This window comes from Nothoprocta perdicaria, unplaced genomic scaffold (assembly GCF_003342845.1).
Source record: "Nothoprocta perdicaria isolate Ctin4 unplaced genomic scaffold, notPer1 scaffold_5, whole genome shotgun sequence".
Lineage (NCBI taxonomy): Eukaryota > Metazoa > Chordata > Aves > Tinamiformes > Tinamidae > Nothoprocta > Nothoprocta perdicaria.
This window is the reverse complement of record NW_020455754.1, coordinates 8,135,730-8,151,202: the sequence shown is the minus strand read 5'-3', so window position 1 is coordinate 8,151,202 and position 15,473 is coordinate 8,135,730. Positions and strand designations below refer to the sequence as shown.

Here is a 15,473-nt window from a genome sequence, read left to right as displayed (position 1 = left end):
CTCCATGGTGCCTCTACAGGAAAAGATGACGACTTTTTTCTGAGGTTCCCCCTTTGCTGTCACGTCCCTCCCAAGCCACCTCTGCTCCTGGCTGCACAGTGCAGTGTGGTTTTCTGCAGCCAGGAGGCTGGAGCAGCACTGAGGAGGCTGATGTCTGCTTGCCAAATAATCTGCAGCCATTCTCACCACCAGAGAGCAATAAACACCAACAGTTGCAGCTTCACACATGCTATTCCCACCTCTTTTTGGTAACAACCCTCAGTTTTCAGTCTGTACTCACTCAGAGTTAGGAACAGGCTCATCTGCAACAGGCTTTTTGCTTGGAGAGCCAGAGAGCTTGGCACTCAGAAACCATGCAAGTCCTTTCATCTCAGGTACATGATCCTCTGTTTATAAGTGTTAAGTACAAAACAGGTATTTCCCCAATTCTCTTTTGCAAATGCTGAGTCCTTCTAGCTCTCCTAGTCCTTACCAGACATCCATCATCTCAGCAAAGAACTGCTTGCTGCTTGCTACCAAGGAAGCCTGCAGTGATGCTTGAGGGACCGTAGTCCTCTGCCCAGAGGACATAAATCTTTGTCCTATTTGAAACACAACAAGCTCTCGGGAGAGACTATCCAAGAAAATTCTCTGCCTTGGAGTCAGGGAAAATTCAGGTTTCTCCTTCTCATTTAACACACCTGAGAATGAAGGCAGCCTTGGCCAGTTGAATACCTCATGAAATGAGACTCCGACAGGATGCTGTCACGTGGCTTCCCTTTCAAACACCAGATGCTTCTCCTCCAGCAGCTGCTATTCCAGCTCCGTGGAGCCACAGGGAGTGCAGGAGCTCTGGAGCAGCATCGCCCATGCTGCAGGGAGATCAGGCCTTCAGGTTTTCTCCTGATGCGAGGCCTGAAGCCACCATAAGGCTGAGGCTCAGCCCCCAGAAGAACACGCTTGGACTTTCTGTGTGGGTATCTGAAGTGTTTCTAGTGACTGATACTGCACTGCTGTCCTGGCTCTGCAGCTCGGGCTCTGGCTGTGTGTGGCCATGCCCGTATCTGCAGGCAAAGTCCCCAGACCCACGCTGGTGGCCACTGGCTTTTGTCAAAATTAAGCCCCGTGCATGATGAATCATGCTGAGAACATTCCCACTAAAATATCCCTTCCAGAGCCAAAATCCAAGAGATTTTTGCCTAACATCAGTGAGAAAAAATGGGCTTTGTTTAAACATAGAGGGTCAGTGTCTCAGATGGACTAAATCAGCTAAGCTCCATGAAGTCAAACAGAGATGTTCTGATTTGCAGGGATTGTAGATTCAGCCCATGGCTTTTAACCAGAAGTGTCCTCTTTAAATCACAGCAAACAACTTGTGGTGCCTGGGGAAAGGGAAAAAAAAAATCACTTTTTGCAAACATCCCATATAATAAAATTTCCCTTCTGTCTCATCCACTCCCTCCCTCCCACATGTTCTGACAGTGTTCACAGATTCACAGAATATTTAAGGTTGGAAGGGACCTCTACAGATCATCTAGTCCAGACAAAATTAAAAATGGGGGAAAGGGGAAGAAAGGGGAAGGATGGATCAAGTCTCTTTTCATCATAGGTGTTGCCTTGCAACGTCATTTTGAACCACGTGTGACTGCCAGCTCCATGCCCTATTCCAGGACTTACCCTCCCTTCACTCTGCAGCCAACAGAGCTGGAAACAGCACCAGAGGCGACCTTACATAGCATGATGTGGCCTCCACACTACAGCTATAAGCAGCATCTTCCTTTCCACCACTTCCCAAAGCTGAAGGGTGCTGGAGGAGCCTCCTTGCCTTGGCTTTGGTGCCTGCACGTGCCAGGGTGCCTGATGCTGACCTGACTTGCTCTCATCTTTCCCCAGTGCAATCTTCCAGACATTAGCAGCATCAGGCTTGATGTACACCCACATAAGGGCCAGGGCTGGTACTCTGACCCTGGTTTTGCTTAATGCCTCAGGGGGCCATTTAAGGTCTGGAATAAAGAGGGACAGGATATTTTTCAGAACACATGCTCATTCTTGGACAGTGAAAATATCACAAGAAAAAAATTCCTGAATCATCTTAGCTCTGGTTTTAACTCCCAAAGCCTTAGGAAAAAAGCAAGGGTGCAACACCTTGGCCTCTCCTTAAGGGCAGGAATAAGCTACAACTAGCACAGTTGCAACCATCAGGTCCATGAGCATTCTGTGTCTTCTCAATCTGTATTAACATACAGATTTTGTAGCTGGGATTTCACAGACAATCCATGTGTGCCAGGCCAGACTTTGGCATTGGCCTGCCTCTGCTGCAAGCTCTGAAGCAGCCAACAGGGTCTGAGGCAGAAGTAAACCTGAGCTCGTTTTATTTCCAAGGTGCATGGTCCTCCCCAGCCAGCATTTGCACTGGAAAAGTAATGAGAAGTTGGTAAACACCAGCTGTTCTGCTAAGCAGAGGTGGGTAAAGTATGTAAACTGGGCAATTTACATTAAAAACTGTTTATTTTTACAGCAGTGTGGGGCTTTGTTCAGTGATGATTGGAATAAATATGCATGCCAGGAGGCATCTCGAGGTTGATGCTGAGAGCCTGAGCAAGAGCCAAAAGTCACTGATGGTAACAGCACGTGTTTGGATAAACCTACCCAGGCAACTCTCTCCAAACTGAGACCCACGTGTCAGACCTGGAGTTACTGTCCTCACTTTCACTGGTCACATGGATATCCTTTGGATGTAGCCAAACTGCAGCACTGCTATCCAGAAACACCTTCCACACTCACGAGTGCTTTGTCCTCACCAAGACTGAGCTGAAGACCAAGACTGGATGCTGCGCTGAGCACTGCCAGGGCAAACAGGAGAGGAACGAGTAAATTGTTAAACATGGTGCAGAAAACATTAAGATATAGTGGGCCAAAGTCTTGGAGAGTAGTCCAAAGGGCAGGAGGGTGTTTGCTGCTGCCTGCTCCTCCCTTCATCCCATCCCAGTTCCACCAACAACCGTGCTGGTGAGTGCTGATGTGGACTGGGGGATCCCAGCCTGGCTGCTTTCCTCACAGCAGCCCCAGTTCTTGCATGACATCCCAGGCAGTGTATCCTGTCACTGGCGGGGAAGCAGGCAGGAAATCTGGCAATAAGTCTCCCCTGCACTGCAGTGGTTTAGACAAGCATAGGAAACAGCACAATCGCCAACAATTCCTGTCATACCACTTCATAATGTGGACAGGAAGAAAAAAAAAAAAGACTCAATAGTCAGATCTTCCCACAGGAGCGCAGGAGGATGAGGAGGATGAAGAGGATGAGGGTTATATGCTCCCAATGCTGGCCCTGGATGCCAGAGGGGTGGCAGGCACTGCTTGGCATTGGCAGTGTTGCTATTGGGTGTTTTGGAACAAGTGTCCAAGGCAAAGCATGTTTTGTATATCCCCATTGCCTGGAGGTTCTGTGTTGGACATGGCAACCACCTCTCCGCTATTTGACACATCTGCCTTCAAAAAATGCAGAAAGCCTGTTGGCTACCTAAGGTGCTTGGAGGAACATGTGGGAAGGGAGATTAGAACCACAGGGACTATGGAAGAGGGATAAAACAGCAAAGAGAAACGCACCTTTCCTGATGGTTGGGTGGCTGCCAAGCCCCCAGCACCACCCAACGCAGTGAGTGCGAATGTGCATGTGGAGGGTGTGTGTGAGAGAGCGGGAATAATTAACAGCTCATTAATATTTCCTGCTCTCTGGGCTAAAGGCCATTGCCTCAGGCAGCATCACGGACACGGTTCAGCTCTCACAGGCATCCTGCACAGGCCACCCTGCCAAATCCCAGCTGCCAGTCCTGTGTGATCGAGGGAAACAAGCCCTTTCCCTCCCCTTGCCTTAAGCAGGGCTGAGAGGCTTTGGCAGAAGCAAAAATAAATATGAACCATGATCAGGACAGAGGTGACGCCCAGGACCAGCTGCTATTGTAAACAGCGCCTTTCCTCACCCCCTCCTTGCTTTCCAGTCCTTGACAGCTCAACTGTTCTCCCTGGACATGTCTTCCGTGCCTTGGTTTGAGCCTCCTTTCCAAATAAGCCACAACTGGACAGGATAATGCTGTGCAATAGCTTTGCGAGAGGAATAGGGTCAAGGTAGAGAAATGGAGCCAGATCTACTTTTCACTTCCATGTACTGAGAATGATTTGAAGTATTGCTCTGGCATTCGTTCATGTATCACCACAGCAGTTCCCTTGCTTGGGGGCAAAGCCCGTCCGTGTATATCCATCCTCTGAAGGAACAGCCCATCAGACACAGGCAGACCACCTTCCATCCATCTCCTTCTCTTTGCACTCATAAGCAGCAAAGAGGAGGAAAATCTGGCCTTTGGACAAAAAGACATGTCAGCCTCAAGTCAAAGCCCAGCATTTTCTTTTGGGTTCACCAAGGCGCGAAGATCTGGATCATAGAGCTAGTTGGAGGTTCAAAGTGGGGCTCTGCACTTCCACAAGCTTGGGCTGTCAGGTTTCCCCTGCTCAACCACCAAACTACTCTGGATGTGGCCACTTGTCACCTGAATGAAGGGAAAGGTCCTGCTGAGGATGAAGGTGTCTGCTAAGAGGGAACTTCAGCAGTAAGAAGCTTTGTAGCCTTCCTTTGGCAAGATCGCTTAGATGCCTGATCTCCAGTGATGCTTGGGGGTGGCTCTGACAGGCAGATACAGCACAGTTCACTTTCAGAAGGATGAAGGTAGCCTTCATCCATGCCTCCACAGGTCTGGAGGTTGGTATCTGTCCAGAAGAGAGGGAGCAACTCCAAAACAGGCTTCTAAATGTGTGACAAGGACAGAGGGCACATGACTACCTTAACACATCAGATTTCTTAGATTGTGGACCACCTGATCACACAGTCCACAGCACCCGTAAGATACCGAGACAAGCTAACACTCAGTTCACTAGGATACAGCCAGACTTGTCCATTTATCTAAGAAGCAATAATTAAGCCAGATTTTCTTGGCTAAGGGACACCTCAAGTCAAGACATACTCTTGGTGACTGTTTACTTATTGCTTCTCATATAATTAGAGGGAAATTATAACCTTTACCAGATTCTGACACCAGGATTGTGCAAACACTTGAAATATTCTCCTGGAGCTCAAAAACAAACTGATCTGGGCCTGCTCAAAGATTTGTTCTGCTTCCACCAAGCCAACGGCCCAATACTTAGATTCTTTTGCCTGGAAAGAGGCTGGCAATTACCACACAGCAGGAGACTCTTCTGGCATCTTTTATATACCAAATCTTTTATCATTTTTTTCCTCAAATTTATCATTCTGGGTTCTGCAGACCACTAGCACATATTCTCCTCTTGGCCCCCGATCTCTTGCTTTAGCTAGAGCCGTCTTTTAGCATGACATTCCAGCCTTTAGTCCTGAGTTTAAAAGCCTGCAAGTAATAGTGAACCACTCCATCTCTGAGGATGCTGTTCTGCTATTTAATTGCCTAGGCTGACTCCTAATCTAAATTTGCCTAATTTCAGTTTCCAGGTCCTGGATCTGCCTGTGTCTCCTGTTACTCAGCTAAAGACCTTCTCATCACAAAGCTTTTCCCAAGCTGGTATTTACGGTCTGTAATCAAGTCTTCTCTCTTTTCTCAAAGAAAATAGATTAAGTTTCTTTAATCTGTTACTGCAAGGCCTGCTTGTCAGACCCTTTTTATTTCCTTGTGCACTCAGTGCATCTCTGCAAGATGTTCCAAGTGTCATCTATGTGCTCAGAGAGCTCTTTAAAGAGAGGAGCGAGGACTCCTCTCCAAAACTGGCTGAATTCTGGAGTTCAGCTTGGCCTCACACTTGCAGGTTTTGATACTGTTCCCACACAAGTAATGTGTTTAATGTTCAGTTCCACAGACTAATAAACATGACCCTTTTCTGGCTGCCTGTACTTAAGCAAAATGATGTGTTTACAGAGCAAGACTCAGTCCCTGTCCTGAAATTTTTACAATGTAGTGTCAGACAAGAGACAACAAGCAAAGCTGTTTGCAAGGACAGATGAGAAAAGACTGGAGGAATCACAAGAGGAGCATCTGGATACAAACACCTGCTTTGGCTTTAACTGTCTTAGCAAGCACATGTCCTGCTTTTAGGATAACAGGAATGAGTATGCAAGAGGGAAGCATTAGCCACTGATACATTGAAATATCCAGGGTCACATTGCTCCTGGGCTAAAATAGGATCTAAGGGTCTGAGAATCTATATATTGTACCTTAGAGACATACTAGTAGCCATAAGTGATCCCAGTTGTGCTCAAGGTACTTGTCCTCTCTCATCTCTGCCAGCCCCACCTGGACCTCCCCATCTCCCCTGTGTCTCCACAAGCATCAAAGACCAGTACATCGCTTGCTGGACCATGTTGAGTTCAAGATTTGCAGATAAGACCCAAAGGATGCCAGAGGCTGCTCACACATCCTGGATATTCCCTGTTTTCCTATCATCTTCTAGAGTTTCTTGAGGGAACAAGGAACATGGCATAGCACAGGGCCTGATGGAGTAGAAGCAGGCCCTGGAGGAGGATCTGTTTCTGACTGTTCTGCTCAGATGCATGTGCCAATAAATGATATTTCATTCCAGCTGCCAAAATAGCGGGTAAATAAGAGCCTTAACTGAAAAGAAATTGGACAGTGTTTGTGTTCCCTCCCACAACATAAAAACCTAGAGAATTTCCACTCTGCTTGACCAGAAATATCGCATTCAGCCCTCAGAGGGACAGGGACAAGCAGGAGAGAGCAGGGTCAGGGAGCAACATGAGCAAGACCAGAACATCGGCTTAATTAGTTCACAGTGAAACAGAAATACTTCAGACAGGCAGGCCCTGGGATAACCCTCTTCTCAGTTTGTTCTCTTCCTCTGGATCAATAAGAAAGCTTTGCCCTCAAGAGGCTGTTGTGCATCCTCTGCGTTTTAGGGTGATTAAGAGCTTGCATGGAAAAGCCAGGCTTGCACCCAGAGGGCTGGCCTAGAGGGTGCCTGGTTTCTGCATGACAGCATCAAAAACTCCAGTGCTGACTGAAAAAAAAGGAAATAACAGCCTGGGCTGGCAGGTAGAAAGGCTGAACATGGGCAGCAGAAATGGGTTACTACGGCAAAGAGCACCCACTGCTCCGAGTACATCCACACTCAGGCATTCTGGACCTCTTCCAAGCCAGAAGGCTGGAGAGATCACCTCCTTTCACTGGAGTCAGAACTGCTTTCATGCAGGGATTCACCAGATGAACTTGGATAATTTAGTTTTAGTAGCACAGTAATTGCATGTTTATAAAAGAAACTAAACAAAATAAACACTGAGCTTCAGTAACCGCCTGGGAGACATGGATAGATTTCCTGCTCATCATCCGATCTTTAATTGCTCTTATGCATTGCTGTATTTAATTTCCTAGACAAAAGGCAATGAAAACCAAAGAGACATTAGATACCTATAACTGAGTTTACACATAATTGCCTTATTAGCTCAAAGACTGAAAGATTGCAGGAGTTATTGTAGAATATCCTCAAGGTGCAAGAGTCTATGTTGGCTCTACAGCCGACTTAGAACCATCTCTCAGACTCCTGGAGTACTGAGTAATTTTCTTCCACCTCTCCTATTGCTGCCCTCGTGGATGGGTCTTCAGGGAAGACAAGAATCCTTGCTAAGTGTCCATGTGGTTAAAATGGACCCTGAAGTCTCTTTAGAGGCATTAGTTATACATGCAAAAACATACCCCAACCATTAACATGAAGGACTCACGCTAGGTTTTGTGTCAGGGTAACCAGGATTAAATATTTCTGTACATCATTGGACCTGCACTTGGCCAGGAGGGAGCTTGGTGGCTCCAGGACCTAGCCCAGTCTCACCCAGCACTTCCCCATGTGAAGGAGCTCATCCAAGGCACAGCCCCGCCAAATTTCTGCCTCTCCAGGGGACAAATCCTCCTGAAGCCCTTTAGACAAAGTCAGGACACATCTGCAAGCCACCGAGTTTAAAAAGTCATTGATCCCCGAGGAGTGTTAACAGGAGACAGAGGGATCATCCAGCTAATTCTGCTACTTCCAGCAGGCAGCTGATGCCACCACTTGCTGTTCAAAAGTTGACTAGTGAAATCCATCACTGAGAAACTTGTGCTTGGTATTGCTACAAAACTACTGAGATGCCTGTTGCTCATGTCTAGATCATTTCCTGCTCAAAAAAATATATATAAGTTATCAACATCTTTTTTGCAGCCTGAATTTATCTCCACCTTTGCAGGGTGATTCCCTGCACTGACCCTTTCCAGGAACTCTCTCATTATGCTATAATATCTTTTTCCTTCAAAGCCCCAAGGACTGAGTGCAATTCAAGCTTGTCTTACTTGGGTTTCCCCATCACCCTCCATGCTCTGCAATGCTCTGGACCCATCAGTTGAGCTGATCCCAATCACTAAGGCGTTAATCCTACGAGGCTCCTGGCCATGCAAATCTTCCTGCAGTGTGAAAGAGGCCTTGACAGGAAAGATTATGGTCGTGCTTTGTCCAAGACTGACTGCTGCCCCTTCCTAGAGCATTTCTGAAGCCAGAGCGCTCACTTTGAGGGTAACACTGAGTATTTTCCTCTGTAATTGCTTGCTCTGCCAAGCGGCCCACAATATCCATTTCTAAAACCCCTCTGCTGGTTATTTAGCTTTACAATTGAGCGGTGCATTTGGGAGCTGGGGGACAGCTCTAAATTTTAGGAAGCATATTGTACCTGCCTAATTTTATGGCCTGCATTGGCTTTTATCTTGGTTTGCTATTAATTTAAGAGCAAATCTCTGTGTTTGTCAGTTTTGATTCCTGTGGTATCATATAATTTCATCCGAAAATTGATTTGTGCTTTCTGATACTTCAATAAACCCATTTGGTATAAACACAGCTCTTCATTTCCCCGTGAGGACGTGGACAACAGAGGCTGAGCACAGAAACACACTTATTTAGGCAGAAAGGAACAGGGCAAAGGGGAAGAGATGCAGTCAGACATGGGGTCAGGCAACAGAACAGCCCTTAACTGAAGCATGGATTTAAAAATAATAATAATAATGAAAATCTCACAGTGCATCTCCAAGCAGTATTGGGAGTGCAGGACCTCCTGAATGTGATGCGCTTCTCTTTCACCCCTTGCAGGGTGCCCACTAAAGGCTTTGTGCTCCATGGGCTCTGCCAAGCCTGGAGCCCTGGCTCCTGCAGGCGGCTGCAGCCAGTGGGTCCCAGGGAAAGAGCAAGAGCAGGGGATTGTCCTGGAGTCAAAAAAGTCCAAGCCCAAGCTGGCTGGCTCCTGGAGAAGCAACAAGGCATCTGCAGCCAGCAAAGGGGCTCTGCTGTAGGGCACAATTAGAGACTGTGGTATCAGCAAGGTGTATCAAAGACTACCATCTAGACAGGCTGTGCAGCTCTCCCACTGCATCCCTCAGAGAGAAGGGCTGACTCCTGGTGATCACTGCTGGTATTGAGGAAAACGCAGGAAACACTGACCAATTACTGCAAAATCCTGGGCCACACAGGAATGAGAAGCTGTGCCAACACACCACCACCATCCTAGGAAATACCAGGACAACAACAATTTTGCAGGTTTTTAGCCTTCAAGCTCTTTTCACATAGGTGCATTTATCTTTAGCACCCTCTAGCAATAGGAGCTTGCAAGGAGAATATGAATTCCTGCTGACCACTAAGGATATTGGCACATGGGATGTAACATCCAGCTGCACAAGCAGCATCTGCAGGCAAAGCAGAGCAGCATCAAGAATGCAACACCAAGGGTCAAAAGGAAACACGTTGATGGCTGCAACTACCCGACTGGAGGAACTCAGAGGGTGTCTGATACAGGATGGCTGCACATGGCCATGCAGGTACACAAAACAAAGCAAAGCTGCAGAACACCCTACCACGGGCAGAGGAAACCACCCCTACAAACTGATTTTTAGTGTGCTGTATGGATTGACCTCTTCTGGCTGTAAAATAAGTCTTCAAGACTTCACTCAGCTATCAGCAAAATACAGCTTATAAACATTCTCCTTTTGCTATCTTTTATTCTATAAACCAGTGTAGAAAAGACATACTTTGATTACTGCATTTGCTTTCTCTCCTAAGCTGTATGTTTCCTTTTTTTTTTCCCTCCTCCTTCTTCCTCCCCCCAGTTAATAAAGCTTACTTGTATAATTGTGGATTGAGAGACTAGAGAACTGCAAAAGTCTTATTTCAAATAGCTCACAATTATCATTTAGACTTTTGTTAGCTTTTGTGCTCACAGGTCAATACTGCTCTCAACTATTTCAGATTGGAGGAAAAGCTTCAAAATGTCACTATTTATTATACTTTCACATGAGATGCATCTTGTTCCAAGATACCAATTATTTTTATGTTAATGGATTGCTCCAACAGCAGTGATTTTTTCCATGCTGGATGCCTGCTACAAAAAGAGAAACACCGTAAAATGCTAGATAAATTAAAACTTGACTTCTCATGTTATGTTTGTTAATTTAAGGGATAAAGCTTTTGGAAAAATATGCATAAAGCATTCAAAATACAGTATGAAAAGTGAGCCTATTTCAGTCCTCAGAAATAAAACACCACATTTTTTCCCTTCTGCACCCATCCATCTTCACTTCCAGCTGCAGGCACTGACAGCAGCTGCCTGTGTGGGAGAACGAGATTGCCCAGGCTGCGCCAAGTTAATGATGCAGAGCAAGACTTTTTTAATTTACTCTTTTCAGCAGACAACTTTTGTTCTTTTTTCCCCCCAAATCTCAAAAGAGAGAGAAGGAAGGAACTGTGCAGAGAAAACCAACAAGAAGAATCTGTCTGCTCCAGTCCTTGCATACTGGGAGGCAGCAAGGCAGCTCCTTAGCCATGCACAGCCTTTAGGAGGGATGGGATTTAGGGACTGCTGGGGAAAAAACTCTTGAAAATTATCAGCTGCTCACATCAAAGCAAGCATTGCATGGTGAGCAAAAATGCTGCCCTTGCAGACGGGAGGGCAGGGAGCCCTCTGTGCCTGCACAGACTCTCATGGGGCTTGGCAGAGAACACATCCCAATACATTCATTGCACTTTTACTCCCTTTAGGTTACTCCATAGCTGTCCTTTCCCAACAGAAACCACCTCCCTGGGCACCAAGATGGTTTCAGAGGTCATGGAGAGATGGAGATGATACTTGTTGTGGTCTGTCAGTGCATAACAGCTTGAGGATGCCTCCAGACAGAGGTTTCAACATGCTCTTCCCAGTAGCACCAGGGTGAGATTTCCTTCCTGGTCATAACCCACATCTGCCCTCCTTTGAGGTATCTGTGTCTACTTAGAAGCATTTCCAAAAACCTTGATGTTGCTCTGTTGGCAATGACAGCCGGTTTCCCCCACAAAGCCAGTGGAGGAATCTGAGGTTCCTCTGCTCTCCTCCATTGACCATAACCTCCCCTCCATGTTTCCAACGGGACACCGAGCCACAAGGCTCAGCAAAGCAGAAGAGAAGCTAAACTGAAAAGGGAGTTGCACAGGGCAAACCAGATGGAGGAACCAAACCAAGGTCAGAACATGGGTGACCAGGGCATCCCATCAATGTGGAGTCCTGCTCCAGTTTGCTCTAGACCAACAGCCTTTAATGTGGCCACTGCCACACACGTGGGTGAGAGCAGGAGAGGACTTCCAGGTTGTGGTTACAACAGCTGCATCGATATTCACCTCTTTGTAAACATAACCTGCCCTTGCTGCTCGGAGTCACTTCAGATTATTCATATCGATTCAGCACTGTTAATGATTAAACACAAGCTTTGGAGAACATTTAACAGGAAAGCTTGATTGGATTTACCACAGTTTTGAGGCTGGGTGGGGTGTCTGCAGTTCGGTTGTTTTGTTGTTGTTTAATTTTGCCTTGCAGAAAATGACATGATGTTCTAAGTCAAGAATTACCTTCTTGGCTTTTTATAAAATCCTTCCATCTCTGAAGGATCAACGTCCTCCTACTTAACCAAACTATTAATACACTGCACACCTCATCGCTGTCCCTGCACCCCTATCCACCAACAGCCATCACAAGGATGGCAGGGATGGCTCATGCTTCCTTTTCTGCAGAGGTACTTGATTTTTTGGGTTGTCTTTTGTTTCCTCCAAGGTATGAATGGCAAAGAACAAAACATAAATGGCTTCTTCTAAGAGATAGAAGCCATAGAGATGACATTGAAATGAAAGTGGAGAGGGAAGCCAAAATAGATATTAAGAGGGTTTCTGGTCAAAAGCCTCTTGAAATACAAGATTAGCAGATACAGACTTTCTCCCCCCCCACCTTAAAGTTTAGTCTATAAAATGCTTGTTACCATAGAAAACTAGACTTTCTGATAGGCTGCAGCTCAGCAAGACTGAGGCTCAATCCGCCTTAAGGAACAGCAGACCAACACTTTCTGGGGACCACCTGGTCAGCGGGAATTCACAGTGCCACTGCACTGGGGGGGACAATCGGTCAATGTTTCGCCGACCACAAACTAGTCCCAGCCCAACACCGCATGCATTAGCAGTAATGTGATTTCTGCACGCTCATGGCTGTGCGTGTGATGCTGCTGCCAAGTCTCTGCTCCAAGAAGAGACACATAAAAGCACCCCAGAAGTCTGAGGTTACATCTGGTTAGACCCAATGGGATGAAAGCCATTTCAGGATGTATAGTGACCCTCATCCAGCAGTGTCACAGCAGAGCCAGCACATTAGGACACCTGTCAGGGCTAATTTAGGCAACAGAGACCTCCTGCCTGGCGCCCTCCTCCACTTTGCACTGAGCTCACATCGTGTCAAATGAAATCTGCTGGAGCAGGGCACGGGGAGAGGTTTTAATGACAAGACTGGATAAGGAACAGGCTTGCTGAGCTGCTTTGTCACACACAGCTCTGTGGGTTTATTTTTGGTGTCTTCTGCCTAACTTCCACCTGTGGACTTTGGAACCAGCTTCACACCTAGAGCTTTCCACATCCCCAGGGGCACAAAACACTTAAGGCTTCTCCTAGAGACCTGCCTTGCAAAGCTGAGCTGTTACCTTCTTGTGAAAGGCAGGTCATCAGAAAAAGGAAAACCAGAGTTCAATGCCTAAGCAGCCTGTGTGCTGGTTAAAAAGAAACAGGCAGAAACAGTTGCTTTCTGACCTGCCAAAGTGCAAATGCTTTGAGTTTTAAATATGAGTTTTCTGATCTCACATCTGCAACCAGGCTCAGGATGAAAACCCTAAGCCTGCAGCTGTAATAGCCAGGTAGGTTCTAGCCAAGCTCTCGCATTACACCTGGCCATCAACACACCATGTGGACAGAGGAAGAAAGTTGGAAAGGTTGGTTTGCTCCTCTAGGAGAGCTATTACTAGAACTACTTTAGCTTTCCTCTTATTTCCTACTGCCAGAGGCTACCTTGATTTTTGATTCAGGATCATTCATGGAAAAAACACACAGAAGAGGGACAGAATGCACTTTAAAAACAAGAGATTGAAGACAAATTTATGGAACATCCTCTGTGCAAAAGCAAGAGGAATCCTTCCAGCTCCAAAAAGATCCTGCTGTGATTTGCACGGGAAATGAACCTGGAGAGGAAGAAAGTAGGTGTGCAATTTCTCATCCAACGATAGGATCAGGCAGCCAATAATACACTTTTCAAGATTATGTTGCAGTTAGTTTAATTTAACATCAGAGCCTCCTTTTCGTTATTGTGCCATGAATTCCTCCAAGGCTTCATCAGACTCCAACTATCTCTTCACAGTTACTGTTTTCCAGCCCAGGGGAAGCCAGCACCATGCAGCCAGCTCTCTGGGCAGCAGGTTATAAAAGCAAGTTCTTCTCCTGCCCTTTGCAAAGCCATAGGCAAGAGGTTTTTCTTACTAGCCTTAAAACTAAATGAAAAAAACCCACTAAGTGAAAGAATAAGTAAGCAAATGAAGCAGTTGGTGCTTGATTGCACAGATTCTTCACCAGCAAAACCCAGTCCACTGGTTGAATATGGTGCTGAATTCCACAGGAGCTCACAGGCCCTCAGCTGTGGCCACCACCTCCCCTTCATCCTCAGCACGGCTCAGATATTGCCCCAGAACTGGAGCTTCTGCTCCCTCGGCAGCTCTGCTGCAGAGCTTTGCAATTCCAGACAAGGGACACAGAGTCAGCCAGGCTCGACCAGCCAGACACGCTCCTCAGCTTGATAAATCTCAATAGCAGTTACTGTTTCAGCTCTTTCACGAGCCTGGTTAAGATATATTATCCACCTTTTGCTTTCAGTCCGTCTCCTTCTTGTTTTGCCTTCTTGTCAAGAACTTGGCCTTCTAACTCAGAGAACTTATTTCTTCTTTTCTCAGACTACATGAGAAGAGGCTCCAGAGAGTTTTACACCAAGAAGTGAGATTTCTCACAGACACTGGTGGTTTTGGATACGCAGCTCAAGACCACAACTAGTCCTACTGATGATGGAGTAAGAACACTAGTCCTAGAGACAGTTAGATTTACAAGGGGGCTGATAAAGCCCTGTCTGCCAGCAAACACATCTCCATCCCCTAGCACAGTACTGCTAAACCTGGTTTCCAGCTCTCTTTAAAGGCACCTGGAGATGAGCAGACAATAAAAGAAACCAGAAAGCCCTCCAGGCTCCTGACAAAATGACCTTTATTTACTGTGGCAACACTACAGCTCTGTTCAAAACATCCTCAGACACCCAAGGCAAAAGAAAAACTCATTTTCTTTATTGCTACTTCTATAAGAGTTAGTTGTCTGGAAATACTCCCAGTTTTTCCTATCCTAGGATTTTTCCCCCCCTCTCCAAACCTCATCTTATCTAAGTCCTGAGCAATGCCAGAATGAAACCAAAGCTAGTGCAAGCTCCAACTACACCAGCAACAGGCATGTTCCCATAACAACTCCTGCTCCAGCCAAGCAGAATCAAAGACAAATCCTTCCTTCTCAGAGCACTCGCTCCCTAAACATTCAGCACAGCCCTCCCTTAGGCTCTTACCTCCTTCCTCGAGCTGAGTTTCAGAGCAGACCCTCCTAACAAGAGCACCATTTCTCTTTTGCATGCCTTACAGCCTGCTCTTCAGAAAACAGATATCTACTTTGGTTCCCTCTGCACTGTGCCCTAAATCCTCAAAAAATCAGAGCTATGAATTAGGATCATCTGTGAAGCATTTAAAGCCTCATCTGTGTAATGAGTGACTGCTGGGAGGAAACCATGGGAGGCAGCACTGGCTGCCCAGGTGTAAGGGGCTCTGCTAAAACCCATCCCTGGTTTTATTCTACTGCAAATCTCTTCCTAGGATTTAGTTACTGGTTGTGGGGGACAACTATAGCCCTGCTGCTAATGTAGTAAGTGTTCCTCTAGCTTGAAAACCCTGTCCCATCAGTCACTGGATGTATGTCACTGAAGATGTCACTAATCACTAACACAGAGAGAAATATATCTGCCACTAAAATTTATGTCTTATTACGGCATATAGATACATCTCAAATATCTCCATCCAAAGCTGAAAGGAAATTTC

At 46.3% G+C, this 15,473-nt stretch overlaps 1 long non-coding RNA gene across 1 annotated transcript; it reads right to left on the bottom strand.

Annotated features, from left to right (window-relative positions):
- Positions 1 to 2,139: 2,139 nt before the first annotated feature.
- On the bottom strand, positions 2,140 to 15,033 carry LOC112954296. Its single transcript, XR_003250682.1, has 3 exons — positions 14,951 to 15,033; positions 2,629 to 2,822; positions 2,140 to 2,391 (listed from the first exon to the last, which is right to left on the bottom strand). It is a non-coding gene; the product is annotated as an uncharacterized LOC112954296 (long non-coding RNA).
- Positions 15,034 to 15,473: the final 440 nt, after the last annotated feature.